Genomic DNA, 20,796 nt, shown 5'->3' on the forward strand with positions numbered 1-20,796 from the left:
AGCTGCACAACAATAACAAGATATATTCTGGTCATTGTTAAGTTTAAAGCTACACAATAATAACAACATATATTCTGGTCATTGTTAAGTTTAAAGCTACACAATAATAACAACATATATTCTGGTCATTGTCACGTTTAAAGCTATACAATAATAACAAGATATATTCTAGTCATTGTTAAGTTTAAAGTTACACAACAGATTACCTGCACTCTACTGGCCGTTAGTATCCGAACACGTCATTTTACCAATTATAAGGTCTCGGTTCATTGCTGAGTAACTGAGAGAAAGGACAGTAACAAGTTAAATATAACATTCCTGTCATTCTTTATCTCATCTTCTAAATAACCTCATATTAACATAACAGTTACGGTACATTCTGCATTACGTTAAAGAAAGCAGTGATTTGATGAGTACTTATATCTGGCTAATATATTCTCATCTTTGAAGAGTTTAACAGTAATATACACACAAGAACTCTTTATATATATATATATAAATAATATGAACATTGACCGATTATGATGTTCTACCTATGTAAAAAAGTTTTGTACGCACTTGTTAAACTCAACAGTAACGAGCAGTTTTTAAACAACAGTATTTATTTCCAACTAAAAATCGGCACCTGTGAAACGAACATTTTATATTTTTGTAAAATTCATACTGCGTTTCAAGATCATCAGTTGTAAAAACAATACCTTAGGTAAACGGTGAATCCATGTCTATAACATTTTTCTGTGTTCTAGACATTCTTAGCCTAATCAGCATATTCAACAAGAAGGTAGCGCTACAAATTAGAGAAAGTTTTTAATACATTCGCCCTAAGAGCATATTCTAGAACAGTTAGTGATTAAAGTGAATGAATAATGGTTAATTCACGTTCCAACGAGCATATTCAACAATATTATAGCGATTACTTTGAAACATTTACGCTTGACATACGTCCCCAACAATCGTATTCTAGAATTGTATGGTAACTAAAGTGGAGAAACAGTGCTTAAAACAAACACTAAAGAACGTATTCAACAATGGTGCTGTGATTAAACTGAGAAAATTTTACTTAATTAAAGTGAGAAATTAATTCTTTATAACTAATTAGTTAGTTTCTGTACTTTATATTGGTGTGTAATAGACATTTAATACCACTCAATAAATGTTATAAAACCAAATTTGTCGTTTTTCGTTAATAAATTGAATACCCAACGTTTCGCTTTACAGTTTTAGTGGAGTATTCCTAACGAAGATGTAAAGAGAAACTTTTAAGTGTCAAGTAATTCGATGATAAGAAACTCACTTGGAGTAAATATGTATTCTCAAGACGGCTGGTATGGGTATTAAAACTGTAATTAAAATATAGAACGACTTTTTGACCTTCTTAGGTCATCTTCAGGTTAACAAAGCCAGTTGCAAACGTTTATCTGTATTTTATTTAAAGTGCTAATACCCATACCAGCCTTCTTGAGGACACTCTGAGTGTCAAGTTAAAGACAAAAAACAAATTTGGTTTTATACGATCGTTTATTAACTGGTATTAAAATGTTTCTACCTATTCCCAACGAACACACTGAATAATAATATAGTGATTTAAAGTGAGAAAACAATGCGTATTACGCGCCGTTCAAATGTTCGTAGTTCAAACACTCCAGTTGTTTATTGTCGCTAGCTTTTGCCACTTTGTTTGTTTGTTTTGAATTTCGCACAAAGCTACTCGAGGGCTATCTGTGCTAGCTGTCCCTAATTTAGCAGTGGAAGACTAGAGGGAAGGCAGCTAGTCATCACCACCCACCGCCAATTCTTGGGCTACTCTTTTACCAACGAATAGTGGGATTGACCGAAACATTATAACGCCACCACGGCTGGGAGGGCGAGTATGTTTGGCGAGACCGGGATGTGAACCCGCGACTCTCAGATTACGAGTCGCACGACTTAACACGCCCTTGCCACTTTCAAACCCGTAGTATCAACCCATTCTGGCTTATTTGTTAGTGTGAAACTCCATTTTTTTTTATCTTATTAAGAAGGATAGAAAATTGAAATGTTAATTTTTCGATGTCTCTGCCGGCATTACATTTTGACTTTTAGGCAATATCAACTATAAATCACCTGATCAATCTCTTCAGTGTCATCATTAGGTTTTTACCTGTAAGCAATAACGACTGTAGTTGATGACATATCATAACATATTCTACTTTGTTTTCACTCACAGGTTTTTTAGAATTATTAGTGTGCTAAGTGTCGACATCATGTTTTGACTTGCAGTCAGTAATAACTACAACTAACCTTATTAATATCATCTGTCAGTCTTATGTTTATGGGTTGTTTTAACTCCTGTCTAGAAATGGTTGCCATCGAATATACGAAAGTTTGTCAAACAGTAGAACTCTGTGACACATATGTATATGTAATGCGTTCCCGAGATATAAGGTATACATAATATTCATGGGTATAGATATAAGTATGATTAAGTTGCTAAGGGTTTGGTGTATCATCTTCATGTGAACACCGATGAATAATAGTGAGTTGAGGATCATGGCACATCATCTTCATAACAAACAATGAGTGTGCTTACCGATTAATAATTTTTTTTTATATTCTTACGGACTGAGAAATAAAGTAGTCGAAATGTAATAATTTTTTTTAATAAACAAAAGACAAACGCGTTACACTAAAGACGTGTTGGAAAAGACGAGGAAAATGTGGTAACAGTTGCTGGTATTTATAGTCTATATAATAAACTACAGTCCATTCAGTGTCTATGAAACGCAAAGCAGTCAATATTGTTTGCTTTATTTATTGCTACCTTACTATTACATTTATATATATTCCAACATTTTCTGTTTTTGAACATTTAAGCAAACCACTCTCATGGTGTTAACTAGTAAATAACTAGCTGATGTTTATTTCTGGTAAAACGTATCTCTACAGCATCGTCCTCTTTTTTTGAAAAGAACATTTAAGACAGGGATTCTGTTCATTGCTATGTCGTGCTTAAATAGCAGTTGCACATGCGTCAAAATACGAAAAAACGAGAACTAGTGACATTGGAGAGCATTCGTGTTATTTTAATTTTTCCGACAAACTGTATTAGCCAAGGCTTTTAAACATTGTAGTGTAATACTCTCTGTAGTTAGAACTAAGCCTCTCTCCAATGACACAACGGCATATCTGTGGAATTACAACGCTAGAAACCAGGTTTCGATACCTTTGGTGGGCAGGGCACCGATAGCTTATTGTGTAGCTTGTGCTTAACTATAAACGAACAATAAATTAAAAATAACATTTTCAAACACTTATTTCTTAGGACATCCACTCCAAACGTAGATTAGCCGTAAACTTGAGAGCTTACAACATTAAAAATTGGAATTAGATACCAGCGACGCTCAGATCCCAAATAATCTATTGTGCATTTCGGTGCTTATTGACCAACAGACAAACGTGATGTTAACATATTATGTATTATATAGAAAGGCGCATTAATTTACAATCGGAATTTTTCTTTACTGAAATTTAATTTACTTTGATGGTATTATTGATATGAATGGTTTTATATGATGCAACAAACTTATTAAAGTAGAGAACTGGACAGTGTCAGTAACAGGTGAAATCGCTCATGCGGGCTTACTTAATAATTCTCAAAATTTTTTTTATTAACAGTGGAAGCGGTAAACCCAAGTGCTTTTCTTCACAAACATGGAAAATGGGCGCTTAAACTTCTCCCAGTAATTTGTGACTATTTGTGAACGATACACGTTTAGATTGCTAGTTTCTGATTCAGGGTAAAACAAAATCTTTCAAACTTTTGTTTTCAGGATAAAGAATCAGTTTCTACTTTTTGGTATAAAAATTAAAACAAGATTTGAATAATAATCAGACCCTTAAATTAATAAAATTATGTTAATCACAAAAGGAAAGCGAATTATTTCTAATGATAACTTGTGAAATTCTGAAGACCTAGTTTTCTATGAGAGAGAGATTCCTAACAATAAATTTTAATTGGTGTAATATTTGGCAACTTTATATTAAGACGTATATATTTCAAAGTAGTACTATTTTTACCCCCCTTTTTGTACTCTGCTCTACTCTTCGTCGTGATGCTACTTTCATCCTATTATTTGCTCTATTCTATCTATTCAACACGGCAGTATTTTCAACTTATTAAATGTGTTTTATTATAATCTTCAGTATGGTACTATGTTCAAAATAGTATTTTAACTTTATAGTGTGAACTTACAATTTCTTGTTATTCTTCAAACAGTCCGTGATACGTCATAGCCAATCAATACGTGATAGCCAATTAAAAACGTACTTAACTCTATCTGTAAGAGGATATACAACAACTAGTTCGTTTTTCCTTGGGTTTTATGTACTGTTTAAAACGTTTTTGGAATAAAATAAAACTCGTAGAAACTTTTGTATTGTGTTAAGTGGTGAATTCCTGAGTGAACACTTTTATAAAATTCATATGAGTGAGATAAATCCAAAATAAATTTTACATTTTAAGATTAAACTACAAAAGCTTGCAAGTTACTGCGCATCCGCAACGTTAGGTTTAGACACAAACTTCTGAAGGCAATGCATTAAACATTCCAGTTATTTAGTTATATACAACTTGTAAGTTAGGTTAGAGTCGTAGCTAAACAGATTAAGTTTTCAACTACCTAAAACAGCATATTTCGTTAAAAATCATTAACTTTTAGTTATCTCAGATATCTGTAGTTTCGTACAACCGCTAATGTGTTAGGGTTTGGAACATGACTTACGTAAATTAAAACGTATTACAGCTAATACACCAATATAAGAACAATATTATGTTGCAATATATACTTAAAATATCAGGAAAAAATTAGTATATTGTGAGAGATTCAGTATAGAGTGAGTTCAATACAGAATTGAACGCTTTTCCGTTCTTTATAATGTAGCTTTCGTAATATGCTAACCAATGATATGTAACTCATTTCTATTCGTACTGTCTAACTAACTGAATCACATGAAGTGATGAAATATTCAAACATCCTCGATGAATACGGATTACGTTTCGTTTTTTAAACAGCCCCCTATAAAAATGCTCAATATTTTTCCGTATCGCACACCGCCCCATTTTTCGTTTCCATGGTAACGCCAAGTATATATTTGACAATAAAGGACTCACTGCTAATTAAGCAACGGAATTATTTGTTTAAAACCGTGTTATCTTCATAAATCAAAATAACTTGTTTTTGCTGATATTTTATTTTGATAACTAACTTTTATTTAAATGTTTCGTTTTATATGGAATTAATTAAATACATATGGCTGAAAAAAGCTTCGATGCAACCTAGTAATCAATAAGGGCTTAAAATGCTCTAGATTCCAGAGCAATAAACTATAGCATAAATACGGATTTAGTCACTGAGGATAATATTGAACGTATTATCCGTTGTTAACAACACTAATGAAAACTCATGACACACACAAACGTTGATGGTAGTAGGTTCGAAAATTGTTCTTTAACACAGTATGTATAAGGAACTTGACAACTGCTAATTTGGAGTGTTCTATTTTGGAATACGGAACTGTTGGTTGTAGGGAATATTGGGCATACGGAGACGTTAGTAAAAACCGTATAAGGAAGAATTATCTCATGTTGACATGTGATTTAATAGCAACTTTCTAGAAGCAGTAAAGAAAATGTACGATACGTGTTGCTAAGAGACACGTTTTTCTAAATATATTTCGAGCAACTGGTAATACACTCACAGTGAACGTGAAATGGTTGCAGGAGAAGTTGTACTTTGATTTATGACAAATGTTTATTTCAACAAAAATTATTTTTTTAGAATTTCGAAGATTAAGGGTACGGTAGAAGATACTTAACCCTAAGTGGATCTACATGTGTGTGTGTGGGAGCATAATGACTTATACATAAAGGGTTTGGTAACGTGGAGAATTCCTGACATTGGAGGTAACGTTAGGATTTTTTGAGTACTGCGCAATACGTTCTGGTTACTACTCAAGAGGAAGAGAAACTGAATATTTTCATACCAATCTAGAAATGATGCAAAAGAAAAGCTGCACGGCCTGACTTTCCCATACTTTTTAAGGTTTATATTCTTGATTTTAGCATCAATTAGATACAGCAGGAAAAATTTATACTCAGGAACATCACTTTAACTGTTCCTGTTGTATGTTGTTCTCAGGAACATCTCTTCAAGTGTTCCTGTTCCACGTTGTTCTCAGGAACATCTCTTCAAGTGTTCCTGTTGCACGTTGTTCTCAGGAACATCTCTTCAACTGTTCCTGTTGAACATTGTTCTCAGGAACATCTCTTCAACCGTTCCTGTTGTATGTTGTTCTCAGGAACATCTCTTCAACTGTTCCTGTTGTATGTTGTTCTCAGGAACATCTCTTCAACTGTTCCTGTTGCACGTTGTTCTCAGGAACATCTTTTTAACTTTTTCTGTTGCAAGCTATTTGCAAGAACATCTCTTTAACTTTAGCTATTACGTGTTGTCTCAGAAACATCTCCTCAACTCTAAGAAGTATGTGCTGTTCACAGCAACATCTATTCAAATATAACTGTTGTGTGCTACCCTAAGGAACGTTTCTTCAATTGTAACACTTATGTACTATTCTCAGGAACATATTTTCAACTTTAGCTGTTACTTGCTGTTTTCAGGATAATCTCTTCAACTTTAACTGTTAAATGCTATTTTCAGGAACATCTCTTAGACTCTAGCAGTTATGTGGCATTATCAGCAACAACTTTTAAACCTTAGCTGTTAAGTGTCACAAGGAACATTTTTTCAACTCGCAGTTAAGTGGCGTTCCCAGGAATATTTCATTAACTCTAGCACTACGTGCGGTTAGTATAAATATTTCTTTAACTCTAGCTGTTAGATGTTGTTATTAGGAACACTTTTCCAACTCTAATGGTTGTGTGTTGTTTCCAGGAGGATCGATATAATTTTAGCTGTTCCGTGCTGTTCAAAAGAGCATATCTTTGACGTAAACTCTTACTTTCTGTTGCATCACAAGCATAACAATCGCTTCTACAAATCAAACACCAATAAGTACATGTGCCATCAAAGGTCACTCTCTGTGGATCTCTTATGACACAGTATTGGTTTGTCACTTAATATACAGCTGATACTTAGAGTGTTACCCAGGGAAAATTCTGGACAACAAGATGTTGTGCTGCTATTACATGACTTTTATACAGTCAATATCTAGGCTTCTGTTGTTATCAAGGCAAATACCTGCTCTTCCAAATTCAACAAGAGAGGTTTGCTTGTTTGTTTGGAAATACGAACAAAGCTGTACAATGAGTTATATAAATACTGTAGATTCACTCAAGTATTAGACAGGTTACACACGAAAGACAAGGTGATGTTTCACTTGCCTATGCTGTAGAACCGCCACCATTGGCCAAGTTAGTATAAAGTTCGGCCACATTATTGGCTGCTCTCGTGGGAGATATGACTTGATTAGGATATAACATGTGATATATCATCAATTATATCCTCTTTGTGAGCTATTTTAGGATTTTACTGACAGCCGTCCCTTCACATAAACAGAAGACAACCATATAAATGCTCAGCTCTGAAATATTACTTTATGCACTGAGGCCGATGTTGCAATTCTTTATTATCATCGCATTGTTTCCGAGACTGCTGAATAAACGTAATGATATAAATGTTGTTGAATTTTAAAAGATATGAAACTGTAGATTCTTCGTCGTGCCTAGCAAATATCAGTCTTAGCGTTGTCCAAACTGTTGACGGTGTCGTTACAAAATGGCTGTTACGTTAAATTACGCCTAGAGTTTATAGTTTTTTCTCGTTATTTTCGAAAGTTCTTAGCCGTGCTGTAAGTTTGAGGATTATAACGCATAATTTCGGGAATAGACCCACGTATTGAACACAACTTAAATAGCTCATTTTGTAAGTTCTCGCCAAAAATTACAAATACAACTGGTGTTTTGTTTTCCAGCCACAAAGTGTGAAAAAAACCCATTAAGTTTGTATATTGGTTTAATATGTTATAAAAGTTTACAAGAACTATTGAAGAAGATTGCTCTTTTTTTGACTCAACATTAACTTTCTGCCTTTAAACTGGTCACAGTTGTAAACGTCAGTATTAATGGAAGCTAATTTCAATCATTTTCCATGTTCTGACAGACGTTTGGAAATAACGTCATGTGGAAAAGCAGAGATTTGTTGTGAGGAGAAAATTTTCGCTTGTGTGTAAATCAGAGAGGAAATATAAGATGCGACCTCGTACGTTTGATAGATATAATCTGTGACAGGCCATGTTCTAAATGGGACAAAATATTAAATATCATGATTACGTCACTATCAAGAAGCAAACATGCACTGCTGAATGAAGAATTTTTATGCAATGAAACATGTTGGATGCTTGTCACAATTTAGGAAGAAAGCTTGTGTTTTGAACGTAACTGGTTGGATGTTTATTACAATAATTTAGTAAGATAGATTGTATGTAGAATGTAACAGGATGCATGACTATTACAACAATCTAACTGTATAGCTTGTGCATAGAACATTACTGACTGGACGTCTATAACACCAACTTAGTAAGGCAGATTGTGTTTAGAACATGATTGACTAATTGTCTATTACAACAGTTTAGTTATAATAGATTGTGCTTAAAATATAACTGTTCAATATCTATCATAACAGTTAAACAAAGCAGATTGTGCTTAGAACATAACTGATTGGATGTCTATTACAACAGTTAATTAAGGTAGATTGTGCTTAGAACATAGTTAATTGGATATCTGTTAAATCATTTCAGTCAGGCAACTTATGTTTAGAACATAACTGGTTGGATATCTATTAAAACATTTAGTAAGATAGATTATGCGTAGAACATATATGATTGAATGTCTATCACAACAATTTAGTAAGATAGGTTGTGCGAAGAATATACCTGATTAAATATCTATTACAACAAATTAGTAAGGTAGACAGTGCGTGGAATATTATAGGATGCATGACTATCAGATGTCTATCAGAATAATTTATTAAAGTAGCATAAAACGACAGAAAATAGTATTTTATTAATACAGAAACTATTATTATTCTATCAAAAACATAACATCAAATGTTGCTATCTTCGGGTTTATAAAAACAAATAAAAATGATGGTTTCAAAAATACGGAAGATGTAGCACTAATCAAACTACAGTAGGTTTATAAAGGATATAAAAACCAAACAATAGTACTGAAGGGGTTGTAAAGGATATTAAACTAAACAACGACACTGTAAGTATTGTAGAGGATGTAAAACCAAACAATAGTTTTGCATGGATTGTAGAGGGAATAAAAACCAAACAGTAGTGCTGCATGGATTGTATAGGATATAAAACGAAACAATAGTAATGTAGGGATTGTAAAGGATATTAAACTAAACAACAGTACTGTTAGGATTGTAGAGGATATAAAATCAAACAATAGTAATGTAGGGATTGTAGTGAATATTACACTAAACAACAGTACTGTTAGGATTGTAGAGGATATAAAACCAAACAATAGTAATGTAGGGATTGTAAAGGATATTAAACTTAACAAAAGGGCTGTAGGGATTGTAGAGGATATAAAACTAAACAATAGTGCTGTAGGGATTGTAAAGGATATAAAAACCAAACAGTAGTGCTGTATGGATTGTGAGTATACAAAAACAGATAATAGTACTTTTGGGATTGTAGATGATATAAAACTAAACATTTGTGAAGGAATTGTAGAGGATATTAAACTAAACAACAGTACTGTTAGGATTGTAGAGGATATAAAATCAAACAATAGTAATGTAGGGATTGTAGTGAATATTAAACTAAACAACAGTACTGTATGGATTGTAGAGGATATAAAACCAAACAATAGTGCTGCATGGATTGTATAGGATATAAAACCAAAAATAGTAATGTAGGGATTGTAGAGATTATTAAACTAAACAACAGTACTGTTAGGATTGTAGAGGATATAAAACCAAACAATAGTGCTGCATGGATTGTAGAGGATATAAAATCAAACAATAGTAATGTAGGGATTGTAGTGAATATTAAACTAAACAACAGTACTGTATGGATTGTAGAGGATGTAAAACTAAACAATAGTGCTTTAGGGATTGTAAAGGATATAAACCCAAACAATAGTGCTGAACGGATTGTAGAGCATATAAAACAATACAACAGTACTGTACGGATTGTAGAGGATATAAAACCAAACAAGAGTGCTGCATGAATTGTAGAGGATATAAAAATCAAACAGTAGTTTTTTATGGATTGTAAGTATACAAAAACAAATAATAGTACTTTTGGGATTGTAGATGATATAAAACTAAACAATGTTGAAGGAATTGTAGAGAATATTAAACTAAACAACAGTACTGTAGGAATTTTAGAGAATATAAAACCAAACTATAGTGTTGTATGGATTGTAGAGGATATAAAACTAAACAATACTGAATAAATTTTGAGGATATTAAACTAAACAAGAGTAATGTAGAAATTGTAGAGGATATTAAACTAAACAACAGTAATGTAGGAATTGTAGAGGATACAAAACCAAACAATAGTGCTGCATGGATTGTAAAGGATATTAAAACAAAACAGTAGTGCTGTATGGATTATAGAGGATACAAAAAACAAACAGTAGTACTTTTGGGATTTTAGAGGACGTAAAACTAAACAATGCTAAAGGAATTGTAGAGGATATTAAACTAAAGAACAGTAATATACGAATTGTAGAGGAAAAAACAACCATACAATACCATCATTGGAATTGTAGAGGATAAAAAACTAAAGAATAATGCTGTAGAGATTGTAGAGGATACAACACCAAATGATATTGCTGTAAGAATCGTAAATGATATAAAACTGAATAACAGTACTATAGGGACTGTAGAGGATATTACACTAAAAACAGTAATGTAGGGATTGTAGAGGATATAAAGCCAAACAATACTACTGTAGGGATTGTACAGGATATAAAACCAATCAATAGTGCTGAACGGATTTTTGTGCATATAAAAACAACAGTTATCTCAGGATTGTAGAGGGTATAAAACCAAACAATAGTGCTGCATGGATTGTAGAGGATATAAAAACCAAACAGCAGTGCTGTATAGATTATAGAGGATACAAAAAAGAAAACATAGTATTTTTGGGTTTGTAGAGGACATGAAACTAAACAATGCTGAAGAAATTGTAGAGGATATTAGACTAAACATCAGTACTGAAGGAATGGTAGAGGATATAATAATGGAACAATGCCACTATTGGGATTGTAGAGGATAAAAACTAAACATTAATGCTGTAGATATTGTAGAGGATATAAAACCAAACAATAGTGCTGTAGATATTGTAAAGGATATAAAACCAAACAATAGTACTGTAGGAATTGTAGAGATATAAAAAATCAAACAACAGTACTGTATGGATTGTAGAGGATATAAAACGAAACATTAGTGCTTTGGGGATTGTAGAGGATATAAAGCTAAACAATGTTGTAGGAATTGTAGAGGACTTTAAACTAAAGAACAGTACTCTAGAAATTGTAGAGGATTTTAAACCAAATAATTGTGCTGTGAAACAAAATGATACTACTAATAGGCTTTGTGGAAGATAACGTAAGTAAACTATACTGCTATCAGTCGTTTAGAGGATTAAATTTATGTTGTAAACACTGTGAAAGAAATTTTATAAAAGTACTTAATATTAATATACATCTTAAGGAAGATGTAAGAGTAAACATACTGCTTTCTGCTTTAACTATTAACCTATGAATAAGGAAATATATCCCAGAACAGTAAATATTAAGCCAATTTAGTTTAAGTTTCAACTAGTAGAACAGCAGGTATTTCTTTTACCTCAATAATATTTAATCTCACTAAAGACAAGAAAGTTCGCTAGTAATTAAACTCAGTTTTTACAATGTTATGTCTCAAGTTAAAAGTATGCTTGTATACAGTACACAAGAACTATAGAATAATAATAAAGTAAACGAGTAACAAAAGTCTTAAACTGGAACAAGCCTTTATTAGTAAATTCTGGATTGAATCATATTCAAATCTTTTTTCATTTATTTAATTACACAGACCTGCGATAGTCTTATTGTTTTAAAATTTTCACATATTTCTATAAGCTGAATCCGAAAATGATATTCAGTTTTATTCATTGCGTACAAATTTTTCACATGTACTTTTACTTAAGTGAATCATTTTTATTGTAATCGCGTCACATTCTGTTATGCGTAAAATGTTGACAATCACTAGCTGTAGATTTCTTCAGACCAATCACGATGTGTGAGTCTTGTCGATCGTTCTATAAACCAAACATAATAATAATAATTATTATTTTTTTAAATTTTGTGCAAAACTACATGAGAGATATCTGCGGTAGCCGTCCCTAATTTATCAGTGTAAGACTAGAGTGAAGGAAGCTAGTTATCACCACCCAATGCCAACTGTTGGGCTACACTTTTACCAGCGAATAGTGGGATTGGCCGTAACATTATAACGCGCCACGGCTGAAACGGTGAGTATGTTTTGTGCGACGGGAATTCAAACCCGTGACCCTCAGATTACGAGTCGAGCGCCCTAACTACCTGGCCATGCCGAGCCAAACGTAATAATACAAAATGTTCACTGTGATGAACGAAATAATAATTTGATCTGAGTAAGTGTTTTTTTATTTCCCGATTTGTAAAATAACCTTACGTGTTAGAAAAAAAAAGAGTATTATATACGAAATATACGTAGCTGAATTATGGAAACTCTGTTATTTAAAACGAAAAACATTTTTATGAAGTTTAAATTTTCAGGCCTGTGTTATTTATAATTACGAAACAAAGCTATTTGAAATTACTTTTTCATGTTAGAGCTACATCATCTTGTTACTAGTTTTTATTGTGAAGTTTTGTTGTATAAAAGGTGTATGCCAATGAACTACACCTGTCATCACATTTTAATAATTCTGCCCAAATGCAGGCATCCAGTGGCTCATTAAATAGAATAGTAAAGATAAACAAAGTTGGAACTCATTCACTGTTTTGTTGTGTTCGTTATTAGCACGCCTCCAGAACACACACACGTCAGACTAAGTTATATCATCATAATGTCATAATTACTTAGTATTTCATGCAGTGAACAGCAGAAACAAAATGCTTATACGACCATCTTACATAATCCTGGGTTTGTTTGTAGTTTTTCTTCAATAGAATTTCCTCAATTTTTTTATAACTTTGATCACACCTAAGTACATTTATTGTATTTTATGTAACTTTGTACAACTTCTTTAATGTTAATTGTTTGTTTCTTTATTTTTGAATTTCGCGCAAAGCTACATGAAAGCTATCTGCGCTAGCCGTCTCTAATTTAACAGTGTAAGACTAGAGGGAAGGCAACTAGTCATCACCACCCACCGCCAACTCTTGGGCTACTATTTTACCAACGAATAGTATGATTGACCGTCACATTATAACGCCCCCACAGCTGAAAGGGCGAGCATATTTGGAGCGACAGAAATTGTAACTCGTGACCCTCAGATTACGAGTTGAGCGCCTTAACCACCTGGCCATGCAGGGCTGTTTAGTGTTGCCCGAGATAACCAGGTATTTAGGGCACTGGACTCGTAATCCGAAGGTCGTGGGTTCGAAATCCTGTCACACGAAACATGCTTGTCTTTTCAAGCGTCGGGTTATTATAATGTGACGGTCAATCCCACTATCCGTTGGTAAAAAAGTAGCCTAAGAGTTGGCGGTGGGTGGTGATGACTAATTCTTATCCCTCTAGTCTTACACTGCTGAATTAGGAACGGCTAGCGCAGATAACCCTCGTATAGTTTTTCGTTAAATTCAAACAAATACAAAACAAAAATCTTTAGTGTTCTTCACATATTTTGAAACTTCTGTCGTTTTACATCTTGTTACATGTTTCACGTTATTCCCTAAGCACTTTTCTAGCTTTGTCTACACTCGGAAAAAACTTCTAGTATTTCTTGAAAATTTGTCAATTTACATTTTTTCGAAATATCTATATATTCTATAAACATTGCAGTACTACCTGGATATTTTGTAACGTATAATTGTCTACACTTATTACTGCATTACTTGTACATTTATAAAGGGTAATATACTTATACCATTACTTGTATTTTTTGTAATATGTTATATACTACATTTATTATAACCTAAGTGTATTTCTGTAACGTGTAATATTCTAGACTTATACCATTACTTGCATTTTTTGTAACATGTAATATACTACATTTATCATAACCGAAGTGTATTTTTGGAACGTGTAACATTCTAGATTTTGACAATACTTGTATATTTTGTAACATGTAATATACTACATTTATCACAACACTAAATGTATCTTTTCTAATGTATAATATTCTACACCTGTCCCAGCGCTTCTTGTATTTTGCTTGTTTTATGACAGCATTCTCTGTATGTTTCTATATGTAATATTTTATAATTCTCTTTGCAATGCATTTATTTTAATATGTAATATTAAAAACGTATCTTAGTATTACTTGTATTTTCTTTAATTAAAGGAAACTTACACTTATCAAAGCACTGCATACACTTTGTAATGTACATTATTCCACACTTATCACACGGTAGGCGTTATGTGTAGGTATGGTTAAGGTATTCAGTAGGCATAGTAGAAATATACATGCTAAAAAAATAAACAATGTACAATACACAAAACATAATATAGGTTTACTTGTAAAGATGGTTGTCACTCATTTTCATTTGTTTCTCTACCCAATAAGCCCCCAAACAAGACAAGAAACCATCGCTGAGATACCAAACCAGAAAGAGAGCAAACAACAAAATTGTTCATCTTCCATTTGTTTTAGTCGAGTCAACTCTACAACTACGTTATTATTAATGTTACTTTAAGCTTAAATCTATTCCATGTGTTTCTGAGCAGTACAAGATGTCATCGCTTAGTCGTAATAACTAGAAGTAATTTTTTTTTTTTAAATCACAAAACTAGTGTAAACTACGTTATCATTTTCTATTAAAACTAGCTTTCTTACAGAAATGTGGCATTCTTTAAGAAAATTAAGTACAGGGTGAAACAGAAATTAGTAACCAATAAAAGAAGAACATAAGATAACTGTAACGTGTACGTACTCAACGCTATTTACAGTATACAATCGGTGTCTTTGGGTACATACTCAACGCTGTTTACAGTATACAATCGGTGTCTTTGGGTACATACTCAACGCTGTTTACAGTATACAATCGGTGTCTTTGGGTACATACTCAACGCTGTTTACAGTATACAATCGGTGTCTTTGGGTACATACTCAACGCTATTTACAGTATACAATCGGTGTCTTTGGGTACATACTTAACGCTGTTTACAGTATACAATCGGTGTCTTTGGGTACATACTCAACGCTGTTTACAGTATACAATCGGTGTCTTTGGGTACATACTCAACGCTGTTTACAGTATACAATCGGTGTCTTTGGGTACATACTCAACGCTGTTTACAGTATACAATCGGTGTCTTTGGGTACATACTCAACGCTGTTTACAGTATACAATCGGTGTCTTTGGGTACATACTCAACGCTGTTTACAGTATACAATCGGTATCTTTGGGTACATACTCAACGCTATTTACAGTATACAATCGGTGTCTTTGGGTACATACTTAACGCTGTTTACAGTATACAATCGGTGTCTTTGGGTACATACTCAACGCTGTTTACAGTATACAATCGGTGTCTTTGGTACATACTCAACGCTGTTTACAGTATACAATCGGTGTCTTTGGGTACATACTCAACGCTGTTTACAGTATACAATCGGTGTCTTTGGGTACATACTCAACGCTGTTTACAGTATACAATCGGTGTCTTCGGGGAGCCAACCCCTATATTATGTATGAAGGACTAAAAACAAACCAAAAAACATCAATACGCATAATATTAAGTTTTATTGTACACATTCATGGAATGCATAAACTTCCAGCCAGGGAAAACTAAACGCTACAAAACAAGTAATAAAAACATTTTATTAGTGTAAATTGTTGTAAGGACGACAGTGCCAAAAAGTAATGCAAACAATAATATAGAGGTGTTACAGGTGCACATAAGTTATCTGTACATGACTATCAATACTAAAATTTAATGTTACACTGTAAATTGTATACCTGGCTTTACTTTTATTACACTCGGAAGTTATATTCATGACTGTTGGTATGCAGCTTGATTATCATAATATCACGATCATGTCAGGTTAGACATGGATGAAGTGTAATTAAGAGTCTAGGATTTATGTACAAGTTAAAAATGAAAACCAAAACATGTTTTGATTATGACAAACTATTATACACTCTCGTTACGAAATCCGTCGAAATGACCGATCTCGTAGTTATTTTGCGCTCGTGCATTTTACAGTGTAACATCAAATTTTAATATTGAAAGTCACGTAGGGATGACCTATGTGTAGCTGTATTATTCTTATGTTCTTTTTGGCACTGCCATCTCTTACATATTTTACATCTAAAAATGTTTTAATTACTTCTTTTATGTAAAGTGTAATAATCTACATTTAACACAGAGCAGCTTATATTTTCCTGTGTGTGTAATACTTTACTCTTGTTATAGCACTGTTTGTATTTTTATGTTATGTGTAACATTCTGCTTTTATCACTAAGATAAAACTGGTTTTGTATTCTACAATTATAACAGCTCTACTTGTGTATTTTGTATAATGTTCTAGATGCTTTACAGTGCCGCTTTTATTTTCTATCATGTGAAGTATTTTAATTTTATCACTACAATTACTGTATTTATTATTATTAATTCAATAGATTATCAAAGTACAACTGTTAATTTTGTAATATGTAATATTATACACTTATTAAAGCACTGTCTGTATTTTTTGTAATGTTTAATCTTCTATACTTATAATATTACTACTTTTGTTTTTATAATGTGCTATATTATACACCTGTTATAGTTCTGCTAGTATTATTATAAATAAATAATAGTCTACGTTTATCACAGCATTTATTGTATTTTTCTATAATGTACTATTCAAAAGTCATCACAACGCTGCTTGTATTTTTGTAACGTATAATATTCTGCACTTAAAACACAACTCTTTGTATTTTTATAATACATAATGTTATACACTTATCACAGCATTGCTTGCGTTTTTGGCGATGAGTAATATTCAATTTAGGTTTAATAGGGTGTAATTTTTTACAGTGGGTGTCTTTGACTTGTTGGCGATAAATTTCAACAACAACCAAACAGCACTCGATTCACTTATTTTAAAATAATATATTTTTAAAAAATCAAACGTATGTACAAAACTTCGCTGCACTATTTGTTATCATAATTGTCTCTTTTTTTTTTGTTAAAGTCCGCACAGGCGGGTTCAGACAAATTATTCTTCTCTATTTAGTTATTACAATACAAACTAAGATACTTTGACTGTATAAATCGCACGTTACAGCCATACTGTCACCCAGTCTCACTTCACTTTTATTTTTACTAACTTACTCACTTAAAGCAACGAGAAAATAGTTTTAAGTAACACAACGCCAATTCACAACAATTAAATTACGCAAAAAATGATACAAAAATGATTCGTAAACAGTTACGTAAGAAAATGGGCCATAACTATAGCTTCTAAAATAATTTACTTTTGCGGTCACATAATGTACCTACCCCCAATGACTCAGCGGTATGTCTGCAGACACCCACCTCTTACATCCGGGTTTCGACACCCGTGGTGTACAGAGAAAAGATAGCTTGTGTATCTTTGTTATTATTTCTAAAACAAACCATATAAACAAAAATGTTACCTTCGTATTAAACTGCAAATGAACAGTTGTGTATGTCTAGCAATTCGACAATTATCACAGTTTTTATTTTCTGCAGTGTGTAACATTCTGCACTTATCACAGCGCTCCTTATACTTTTTATAATGTTTGATATTCTACGCTTGCCACAACACATCTTGTATTTTTGTAATGTGTGATATTTTACACTTATTACCCAACTCTGTATTTTTTGTAATATGTAATATTCTACTCTTACCATGGCACTGGTTATATGTTTCTTTAATAAGTAATAATTTACACTTATCATAGTAATGCTTTTATTTTATTTAGTGTGTAATGCTCTGCACTTTTTACTGTAGTGCTTGGATTCTGATTATGTTTAATAATATTCTATAGATGTTGAATCACTGTTTGTATTTTTTGTAATTTCTGATATTCTCTGCAGCGCTATTTGTTGATGGATTGATTGTTCTTAAGCACAATTATACACAATGTGCCATTTATTCTTTGACTACCATGTTCAAAACCCGATTTTTAGCGTTACCACAACACTGTTTGTATTTTTCATAATATTTAATATCCTACATTTATCACATGTATGTTTTTATTCTTTTGTAACGTGTAATATTTTACAGTGAATGTAATATTCTTTACTTATTATACCTCCCTTAGCGGGTCATCAGTAGCTCTTGTGTATAACACGTTATGAACTGGGTATCGAAATCCACGGTTGGTAACACAGATAACCCTCTGTGTAGCTTTACTTCTAATAATAAAGATGCACACAAACATTTGTCATGGCGGTGCTCATATTGTATAACTTGAAATATTCTGCACTTATCGCAGCACACTGACCGTATTTTTATATATTGTGTCGTATTCTATACTCATTAGAGTACTGCTTAAATTATTCTACAATGTGTAATATTCTAAAACGCTATTCGTGTTTGATATTCTGCTTAACATTATACTGCTTGTATTTTTTGGATGCATAGTATTCTACAGTCATCACATTACTGCTCATATTTTTATGGCACGTAATAGTCCACAGTTAGCACAACGATGTTTTATTTTGTTTTATAACGTGTAATATTTTTACACTTAACCCAGCATTGCTCATATTTTTTTAAAGTATGTAATATTCTTCCGCAATTACAACGCTGTTTGTATTTTCCTTTTATCTGTATAAGTGTATTCTTACAAGTAAAGTCTAAATCAACACAATGGTTTAATTATTTTAGTGTTATTTACCACATTTTACAATAAATGCACGTGATGAAAAACAGAAATCGTAAATCACATCAAATGAGTTGACCTGAACATCGGTATATATTCAGTACTGGTTATCGAAATTAGTCTTTTACGTTCGTTCTGATTAACCAAAAGTTTAATAAATAAGAATTGATATTCTTATGAAGGTTTTACCGAGATTTGAACTAGTTTTTGTTTGTTTAATACGTTCAAGTAATGAAAGTGAAATCGTATAAGATGGTGTTTTATTTATTTTACAGCAAAAGAATACTAAGTAGAGAAATATTTATGGAGATTTTTCACATTGTAAAGTAAAGCAAGTTTCAGTCTTAAGAATAAGACTGATAGTGACACTTTTCATATGAGTAATAAAGTATATTCTTGAAAGTTGAGATGCAACTCCTTGTATATTTTGTAATGTTAAATTTCTTACTCTTACCACGGCCCTGTTTGAATATTTCTATAATTTGCAGTGTGCTACACTTAACACAATACTTTTTGCATTTTTATTATGTGTAATTTTCTACGTTTGTCGCAGCTCCCCCTGCATTTTTGTAATGTTTAATATTCTGCACTTATTATTGTCCTTCCTCTCCCTCTTGTGGAACAACGATAGGTTTTGAAAGGTCACGTTTCAAAACCTGTTGCAAACATCACATATAGGCCACTTTGTAGCTTTGCGTTTAACACAAAAGAAACACTTATTATGACTATATCTTCATTTTTCTGTAATATGCTACTTCAGTTGTTGGTAATTTGTAATATTCCATCCTGATCACCTTGTGGTTGTATTTGTAATGTGATTACAGTCTCTGCAGTTACGACTGTATTTTTTGTAACGTGTAATATTGTATACTTATTACACACATATATTTTTTTTTTTTTCTGGTATGTAATATACTATACATATTATAGCGTTCCTTGTTTATTTTGTAACGTGTAATATTGTATACTTATTACACACATATATTTTTTTTTCTTTTCTGGTATGTAATATACTATACATATTATAGCGTTACTTGTTTATTTTGTAACGTGTAAAAACAAGCACTTATAATGTCATTTCTGTTTATTTCTCTAATATTTAAAAATCTCCACGTTTCACGACACTGCTTAAACATTTTGTAAAGGTAAACGTTATACGCTTATAATGCATTATTTTGTGTCTTTTGTAATGTAATATAGTTATAACAGTGCTTCTTGTGTGTTTCTATAAAGTTAATATTCTACCACGACACTACTCCTTTCATTTTTGTAATTTATAGTATTCTATACTTATCATGATATTGCTTGTAATTTTGTATTCTACGCTTATCGCAGTGCTGCTTGTATTTTTATGTACAATATTCTAACTATATCATAACACTGTTTACATTTTTATCTAATGTGTAATATATTACACTTATTACAACACTGGATATTTTTTATTGTGTAATATCCAAATATTATTACACAATTTGTTGTATTTTCGCTATAACTAAATATATTACATATCAGAGCGTTGCTTGTGTTTTTGTAAAGCGTAACAATCCGTACTCACGGTGTTGCTTATATTTAGCACTTATAACAGATAATATTGTTTGTATTTGTTTATTATTTAATATCCTACAATTATTATATCACTGTTTGAATATTTTCTGGTGTGTAATATTATATACTGATAAAAATACTTGTATATTTTAAATGTAATGTGTAATGTTCTATACTTGTCACAGCAGTGTTTGTAT

General features: G+C 32.2%; 1 protein-coding gene across 1 annotated transcript in view; it reads left to right on the plus strand.

Annotated features, from left to right (window-relative positions):
- LOC143238034 (sodium-dependent neutral amino acid transporter B(0)AT3-like) overlaps positions 1 to 20,796 on the plus strand; it is a 96,129-nt gene that overhangs the window by 851 nt on the left and 74,482 nt on the right. The window lies entirely within an intron of this gene.

This window comes from Tachypleus tridentatus, chromosome 13, assembly GCF_004210375.1.
Source record: "Tachypleus tridentatus isolate NWPU-2018 chromosome 13, ASM421037v1, whole genome shotgun sequence".
Taxonomy (NCBI): domain Eukaryota; kingdom Metazoa; phylum Arthropoda; class Merostomata; order Xiphosura; family Limulidae; genus Tachypleus; species Tachypleus tridentatus.